We start from the raw sequence: 9,554 nt of genomic DNA, 5'->3' as shown, positions 1-9,554 counted from the left end.
TGGGTTAATGTAAACGGGCATCCCCCATGGATGGTAGGGACAAATGTCCATGTTAATGACACTATATCCTTGCTTTGGACATGTGTCCCAATCAACAAAGAGCAAGAATGGCCTCATATGTCTTCTACCATTCTGAGAGATGATAGCATCTCCTCGTTTATCTCACAAATGCTCTCTGCTGTTATTCCAGCAGGCCCAGCTGACAGCTGCACAGTCAGTCTTCTCCTATAGAGTAACTTACTGCAAAAGCATGAGACTTCCCCACATTTATATTTATAGGGTGGAAATCTGTAACATTTGAAGGAGTAAAAGGCCAAAGGTCTTTCAGAGTTGTCACTTTTTCCTGGACCGTTCACTGACAGGAGAAAATTCCTACACTCGATCACAGGATGAGCTCATTCTTGACACCTCACGATGCCCTTGTCTTCAAAGGGAAAGTGTTTCCCATGTGCAGACAATAATTGTCCACTGATGAGCCATTATGTTGACAGGTTTACTGACTGATGGCATTTTCAAGATGAAGTACTTCCTCAGCACAGACAGTTCAAAGCCCTGTCCTTTCTCCAATACAATATATAGATTTGACTTTCACACAGTTTGTAAGAACTCAGTGTTTAGATTTCACTATAAAAAGAGATGGAGATATACCTGCATTGTTTTCCATTCTTTAAGCTCAATGATGACGGACACTAATTCCATTAAATCAATTTTGTCACTTCAGGAAACTTTGCACAGTAAGACCAAGGCCCTCAGGAGCACACATGTAACAAAACACTAAAAGGAACCAAAACATGTCATGTTAATTACATTTAGGGACTTCCAGTAATGGCAGGTGAAACAACTGCTGGAGATGTAAGGTAGAGCAGAACAGAAGCTAAATATAGCCTAACTTTGTGGTAGTACCAGCTGAACATATGGGGGGGGGGGGGGGGGGGGGGGGGGGGGGGGGAGATGAGCAAGAGTTAGTTCTCCATCATCAGCCTGACAGTAACCAACTGTCAGGTGATATTTCTAATGAGAAAAGTCAGCTGCTGCTCTATGCTGCTGACTATGTTGCCATCAGTTTCACCGGCTCTGCAGACCCAAGTGGAAGATGATGCGGTGGACAGTGGGAATGAGCATGCCTGAGCAACATCTGGGGATGCCTATGTAGGATGCCCCCCTCAGTACCTGGCTACGCAAACCAGGGGTCTCACCTGTGGCACCTCCTTCATGTCTCTGGTCCTGGTCCAGCGGATCCAGCAGCATTGCCCAAGACTCCCTGCTCAGGAAAATGTCGGGCCTGGTTAATAATACCTGTGCATACTGGACCACAATGGGCAGTGCATTACAAACAATCCTGTTGTGTTTTACGTTGCACTGTTGTTATTTTCACAGTTTGGCAAGTGCAATAGGTCAGGCCCCCCAAAATTGCGTTATGGAGTTTGTTACAGACATGCAGTTACAGTTGGGATGTTCTGAATGTTTTATTTACATAACTGAAATCATCTTGTTTGTACAAAACAAATGTTGGGGTGCCAGCATAAATAAAGTGCAACTATGTACATTAGCTGTCTGTGAACATGACTCAATCCTTTTTCTGCTCCACTGGCTTCTCAAGGACACCTAGCAGCCTGTCCATCCTCTCGGCTCTCCGTTCCTCCATTTGACGTTGCTGTGCCATGTCCTCTTTTATTAGAGCAATGAGTTCATCCTTCCCATCCCTCCTCCTTTTTTGCCACTCGTGCCTCGTGCAAACTGCAATGTCAGGCAAAAAATTTCTTGTGGGACAGGGGCAGCACTGACTAAGGCCACACATTTACTTTTTCAGGCCCTAGGTTGGGGTCAGGGGGTTCTGACATGGCAGGTGTGATAACCTTTGCAAATATATGATGTGCTGCAGACACAGATATTTGGCGTGTACACAGCTACATTCCTGCCTGGTATATGTTGACATTTCTGTTTGTGGCCCAGGAAGGGTCATATTAGTACAATTGATTACACGTGTAGTGGTGATACTTCTATTCACACTGCCTTCTGTCTGGTAAATGATTCACGGATTTGTGGGACTGTGCATTTACGGTCACGTGGGTCCGACAGGTGTCACAAGATTCACCTTGACATTTACTGTTCAACTTCCACTGACTTTTACATCTTGGTATTTGTTTCGCTCCTTCACACATATCTTACATTTTAGGGTGTTGCTGTCCTCTGCCGCCGTTTCAACCTCCTCCGCCGCTGATGCCATCATTACGCACTGACCTGGCTGCGTCGCGCTATGCATTGTGGGATATATGGGACCACAAAGCATGCACCGGACCACGCTTGAAATTTGGGGAAACCGACGGCACATTTGGAGTACGCATTTGGAGTACACTTCGAATTGGGACAGCCGACGTTGTGTCGCTGTGACGTAATAGGTCTCAAAATGCGTACTCCGGAGCGTGCGGTCGCTGAATTGGGACACAGCCTATCTCTCCACACCGTTACATATTCCATATGTACGGGTTACGAGCCCCCTTGTCCGTGGCTTGTGGATATTTCTTTAAGACACTCCGGCACACCCGGCTGTGCAGACATGACACCAGTGATTGTTTGACCTCCACTTGTGTTGTGTGTGTGTGTGTGTGTGTGTGTGTGTGTGTGTGTGTGTGTGTGTGTGTGTGTGTGTGTGTGTGAGTGCCTTGAGAGTGCTGTATGTATGTGCGTCCGTTAGGAGCGTGCTTCGGCATCCTCCGTGGGCACTGCCTCTCCCCCGGTATTCCCCTGGTAGCCCCGGTATTTCCGGTATGCCCTGGTATTCCTTAGCTTGGTTCCCCCTAGCTGGCCCTTTGCTTCCCCTTGGTTGGTCTCTCTTCCCCAGCTTATTGCCTTGAAAAATAGGCTTATGCGCCGGTCGGACCACGCTGTGCGGCTGCTGGCTAGCGAGTAGCTCGGTTACAGTGAGCAAACACAGCAGGGACACAGCTTCAGCGTTCAAGCATACGCTGTCGCCCGGGCACTGTGCAGCTCGGCTGCAAAGTATGTAAACACAGAGGGGCTTCAGCATTCCAAGTGTTCGCTGTTGGCCTGCTTAAAACTGTGGGGAATGAACAGTGGGGAATTAGGCTACGGTTCGTGCTGGCTAATTGTTAGCCGGCCTGCGAGTAGCATTCCAGCCAGTTAGCCTGTTTGGCGTGTCGCTGGCACTAGCGACACTGCTCGGTAGCAGAAGTATGGCAGCCCACACGTCCCAAACATGTCTGTGTATGGCACTTTTGCCTTTTGACGATAGGCATGAGCAGTGTTGCTGTGCCTGGGTGAAAAAGGGAAAATAACTAACTACATAAAAGCAGCCTAGAGCATGCTGTGCTGGCTAAAGAAACTGAGGCTTGCATGTACTGCTTTGTTGCCAGCACGAACTAGGCAGACCATGCTTGGTCTTCTGACATCATTAAATGGCCCGCCCCTCCCCCTTCTCCTGCCTCCAAAAATGAGAGAGCAGGCCACTATGGGGAACATGGCTGCCACTGCTGTGCCACCAGTTAGGCAGGCCATGGGTTGGGTCCCCTCCCTCCCACACCTGTTGCTGATTCACTGCTGGCCCCTCCCACAGCGTCCCTCCCATGGCTCCGCCTCTGTGAGGCCTGGGCTGGTGGAGGTTGACTATCAGGTGACGGATGTTGAAGAAGCTTCCATCCTCTCCTCCGGTGTTGCCCACCTGTCCCTGGGCTGCGCCCTGCTGGTCCCCAGGCACAGTGTCGGGCGAGATGGGTCCCTTCAGCTCTTGATTGGAGCATGCCGGGTGTGGGAATTAGCCCTTCCTGAGGTGCCATCTAGTAGAGTGGAACTCAAGGTTGATGCTGTCACGCTGCCTCAACGCCTCCTGTCTAAGGTGCTGCTGCTGCCTGGTTGGCCTGGTTGCAGGCAGTTGAGTGCCCTGCCTCCCAGCATTTATGGTCCCCTGCCCGCAGTTGGTTGCTGCCGTGCATGGTGGGAGTAGTTACCTTTGGCCCCTCCCCAGATAGCCCTCCCCCGGTCCCTTGTTTCCCCTTCGGGCCTTCCCTGGGCAGGGTGGCATGCCCTAACAAGGGCGTGAGGGTTGCTTATGCCCTGCTGGTGGCCATTTTGTCGCTCCCTCTATGGGGTGGAGCTTGACACGACAGCTGCAGGCCGACTGGGCATGGAGAGCCTGCCCCAATCCTGTGCCTCTCAGGCTAAATGAGGATGATGGCTGCAGCGTTCCCTCCCATGGCCCTGCCTCTGCGAGGCCTGGGCTGGTGGAGGTTGATTATCGTGAGGTGGATGTTGAAGAAGCTTCCATCCCCTCTGGCTATCACTGGAGTGGGGCCCCAGACGAGTGAACCCATTTCTGGGTCGCCTGATTCCGGGCCCCTCCGACAGCATTCCCTCCCATGGCCCTGCCTCTGTGAGGCCTGGGCTGGTGGAGGTTGATTGTCAGGAGGTTGATATTTATGACGCTCACTTGGGCCCTCAGTGGTCTGAGCCACCAGCCCCTCCCGTGTCGTGGATGGTGCAGGTCAGCTGCTCTGCTCCTGGGACAGGCCCTGGGTCTCGTCCTACCTCGGCCATCCACTGAGTGGCCGAGCTGCTGCAAAAGGCTCTCTCTCCCTGGCACTGTGTCACTGCCTAGTGCCAGGTGGGTATCTGTTGTGACTTGACATTTCCAGCCTTCCCGTATGGAGCGTCATCCTTTTTTTTTTTTTTTGTATGGAGCGTCATCCGCATATAGCGGCTTTCTGTCACAGCGATAGCCAGCTGCTGTGCTCGAGTGGCTTGGTAGGCTGTGTTCCCCTGGCGGTTCACCCGCGTTCGCCGGTGTTGTGATATTTTGATACCATGATAGCATTTACAGGATATTGTTTTATAGTGATATCATACATGAAACTGTTACTCAATAAGGCCCATTTACTAGTTGTTTTTCTCTTTCTCTCTGACCCAAGAATTGATGTGTAAGAATCACAGGCTGGTACCCCAAGGTCGAAAATACCACAGAGACGAGACCACTTCCTTACTCCCATCCTCCCTTCCTTATCTCTTAGAAAAAGGCTCGTTAAAGGCCAGGTGGTTTGTTTCAGAATTCACTAATGAAAGAACTCTGTATTCTATGTCTATGAGTGTATTTTGCTGGGATGATCATAAATTGTAGCTGAACTGATAAACTACACACAGGATACTTCTTTGCTCACAAGGCAGGAAGACGTTTCCTTATTTGGTCTGTACCGGTTTGAACTGAGAACTTGCTGACACACGAACCTTTTTTTCCTCTATATAAGCTGTTATGTACTAAATAAACCTTTGAGTCGATTGGGAAGGCAACCTAAAGCAGTCTCTGTTTTCTTGTTCTCCCAAGCTGCTCCCGAGCTCGTACTAACACGCTGAATGGCATACCTGAGTGTTACTTTAAATAATTAGGAATCTTAGAAGGAAAGGACAGAACTCTGCTTATCGCTCGTGCCTTGGAGGGAAAACCGGGATGGACATTTTTTTCCTTCAATTTGGTGTCAGAAGTGGGATTGACTGACAGAAGGTAAATATGCGTCTTTCATATTTATATAAAGACCGTATTATACCTCTCTCAGTGATCGATCCATAAAAAAACGGGATATGCTGACGAAGTTTCACTTAGTGATCCAGAGAGATACACTGACGACTTCCTCAGTCCCCGAATAAAGTAAATTAACCCTTGTGTGGTGTTGGTGGACCCGCTAGAGTTGTGGCTTTCCAAATTAACACTATCAAACAATTTTATGTTAAATTACTATGAATTAATGTGCTTCTCGTTTTTCTTTTATATAAAATGTTATAAATAAATCAGTTATAATCAAGTGGAGTGAGTGGAAAGACACAACACATTTATACGTAAAAAAAAAAAAAAAATAATTAATTGTTTAATTTTTCTTTTGAAAAAAAAACAACAAAAACACGGGTCTCAAGGGTTAAAAGCAGTAAATTAAAAGCAGAAAGACACAGGAAGTTGCCTGTTGTTTTGCGAGAAGTTGCTCGTTAAGCGAGAAGTTGCTCGTTAAGTGAGAGTTGCTCACCCAAACAAAAATTGCTAGCAATAAATTTAAAGTGACCTCAGCTGTGCCGCAGCGAAAATACTAACCTAAATCCTCCTAGCGTGTAAACCCCTCTGGAAATCACTGAACATGGGTCAGAATTATTCAAAGACCACAGACAGGTCCGATAAAAAATCTAAAGTACCTGTAAAACCAAAAATTAATAAAATACAAAATAAAGTCTCAAATAACGGCTCAGTACAACTCCCATTTCCGGTTACGTGTAACCTACGTCCGCGAATCGGTGAAGACGTCCATGATCACGTATCCAGAACATGCGGAAGTGCTTACGGGACTGACTTTGTCTACAACTTAAGAAGTTCAATGCATTCTAATTTTTTTCCGGAGCCCTATCCCGAACGATTATCGCCAGAAAACAGGTCAGTAAAACTGAAGGCCAGTGCAGATACTACCACGAAAGCTAAAAGTGTTAAGATAAAGTTGAATTTTGATGTAGAAGGCTCAGAGGAAAGTGAGAAACTAATGTATGCAGGATTACCCGCTCCAGCACAGCAAGGAAGTTTCAGAGGACGGAAGGATAAAAGTAGAGATATGTGTTTTTATTGTGGCTCAGTTTTCCAGCAGCCGCAGACACCCAGAGCAAAAATGAATTTGTGTATTTCATTTAACATAAAGGGTGAAATGTTTGCTGACACTGATAACAGCTTATGTTTTCTCTGCCCTATGTACCGACATGATGGAGAAGGAACATCCTCTGTGTCAGCTGGACCCTCAGCAGAGAATGAACTCAACATCCTTTTTGTCCGGTACTCTATGTCACACACTGTGCCAAAAAAACGTGTACAGACGCCACTACCAGGTAATCCCATGACTGGGAGCCACACTTTTGTTTCTCTAAGGTCAAACAGTGATTTTGTCACATAACTCAGACATAGGTTACGAAATATGTCGACACATAGATGTAACCTACCTTATATTGACTTTATACCTTAAATACAACAAGCCAGTATATGTCAAGCAATGTCCCATTTCCACGGAAAAAGCCGCAGCTCTAGATGTCATCATAGGAGATTTAGAGACTACAGGAGTAATAAAGCCTACAGTATCTCCATATAATACTCCTGTCAATCCTGTGCCAAAGCCTAACAAACCTGGCGTATGGCGTTTCATACAAGACTTAAGGCAAATTAATGCAGTCAACATTCCTCTGCCACCTCTCGTTTCAGATGTTCACAGCATATTGACATGCATTGCATACACATTTTACCGTGGTGGATTTATGCTCCGCTCCTTTTTCTCAGTGCCTGTGCATGAAGACACACAGCCGATATTTGCATTCACACATAGAAATAAGCAGTACACATGGACTCGTTTGCCCCAAGGCATGGTAGACAGCCCTGCTGCTTTCTCAATGGTGATCCGTGCTACCCTGGACAGCTTCACTCCTCCAGGGCTGTACTGGATGACCTCCTCCTCTGTGCTGAAAGTGAAAAACTATGTCAAACTGCTACACACATGCTTCTCCAGCACCTCCAAAAGACTGGCCACAAAGCATCAGCAAAGAAAATGCAGTACTGTCAGACTTCTGTTCAATATTTGGGATTCACACTGTCTCACGGAAAACGTTCCATGACTGCAGACAGGGTCAAAGCTGTGACCTCCGTCCCTCGTCCCACTACACAGAAGGAAATGTTGTCCTTCCTGGGCATGGTGAACTATTGCAGACAGTGGATACCAGACTGTTCTTTTCATGACCACATTCTGCGTGACTGTTGTAAAAAAGAGAAGCCTCCTCGAATACTGTGATCCACAGAAATGACTGCCTCTTTCAATGCATTACAGGGAGTGCTGACCTCCGCCACTCAAAGGTGCTGCCTGAATTGTTCAGGGAATGCCGGCCTGCCTGAGGGCGGTAGCAGCTTGCTCTATCATGATAAGGGACTGCGAGAAGCTTACACTCTCACATGACACTATTCTACACACCAATCACCAGGTCACGACCATTCTAGCAAACATAACTACACAACATATGCAAATCTCACTATAAAAGCAAGCAGCACACCCAATTCGCCAGCACATTTATTGATCCTATGCTATGTTCTTCTGACCGACAGGATGGCTCAGACAGGCTTGACGATCATGACTGCATGACACGTATACAGGAATCCACAGCACCACGTCCAGATTTAGAGCAAACACCTATCCCAGACTCAGCCACGGTTTATGTGGACGGGTCCTGTTCAAGGCCGAATGACAACTCATTTCTTTGTGGCTATTCAGTGGTCACATTGCCTGACATAATACTAGAGGCTCACTCATTACCATTTCACTCAGCACAAAAAGCAGAGCTCATGGCTTTAATACGCGCCTGTGAGCTACATTTGGATAAGCATGTGACAATTTACGCAGACAGCCGCTATGCATTTGGCGTTGTGCATGACTTTGGCACATTGTGGAGACAAAGAGGATTTAGATCTGCTGATGGAAAACCGATTGCTAATTCTGATCTTGTGCAAAGACTTTTTCAGGCTATACAGCTACCATCGGCCGTTGCAGTTGTAAAAACGAAAGGACACAGTACAGCTGACACAGACGAAGCAGCAGGTAATGCCTTAGCAGACGTGACTGCCAAGGCTGCAGCTGCGTCACAGCTCCCACCTCCGCAGGAAGTATTATCTGTGCCCCTACAGCTGCCACTTGTTACACTCCCAGACTATTTAGAAACAAATGTTGATTTAAAATTCATACAAGAGCAAGCCTCTGCATGTGATTACACCTATTGGGAGAATAATGACTGTACCTTAGATGACAGAGATGGCTTATACAAAATCTTAAGGGTTTGATTGCCCTCCCATATTCCCTGATGCCAGTCCTTGCCCGACATTTTCACTGTGTGAGTCATGTCGGACAAAGAGGGGTAATAGGGGCAATAAAATCAAGATTTGTAATTGAGAAAACATCACATGCAGTAAAAAGCATATTAGCAACCTGTCTAACATGTGCACGAACTAATGTAGGTAGCTCAAAAGCAAAACATCAGCATTTACCACAACCAGATTTTCCATTTCATACATTATGACTCCATCTGCAGTAACCAAATTATTTCCATTTGAAATAAGACTATTTCCAACACCATGGTCAGCTTCCAGAGGGGCACCGCTAGTAGAAGGTGATGTAGATATTGCATTGTCCGACTATGTCTACAATTTGGTAGAAAAACTGAATAATAACTATCAGAAAGTTTGTCTCTCTCAGCCTTTCCCCTCCACAGTTCCACCAGTGGAGACAAGGAGATGCGTGTTGGTGAAGTCGCTAAAACCAAGGACACTTTGGGAGGCCACGCGTGTTCCAGCCCCAGACTGTACTGGCAGTGACGAAGAACCAGCATCCTCACAGACGGACAACCTCAGTGGATTCATGCCAGCAGGGTTAAGACCAGCCCAATCGGACCATCTCAGGCGTCGATCAAGCAGATGACATCTCCGGCGGGCCAGCGCCAGGATCCAATTCAATCCACATACACACACAATCACTGATTAACACACAACGCCT

Source organism: Rhamphochromis sp. 'chilingali' (genome assembly GCF_963969265.1).
Source record: "Rhamphochromis sp. 'chilingali' genome assembly, chromosome: 20".
NCBI lineage: Eukaryota > Metazoa > Chordata > Actinopteri > Cichliformes > Cichlidae > Rhamphochromis > Rhamphochromis sp. 'chilingali'.
The sequence above is the reverse complement of the archived record's forward strand: the minus strand, read 5'-3'. Positions refer to the sequence as shown.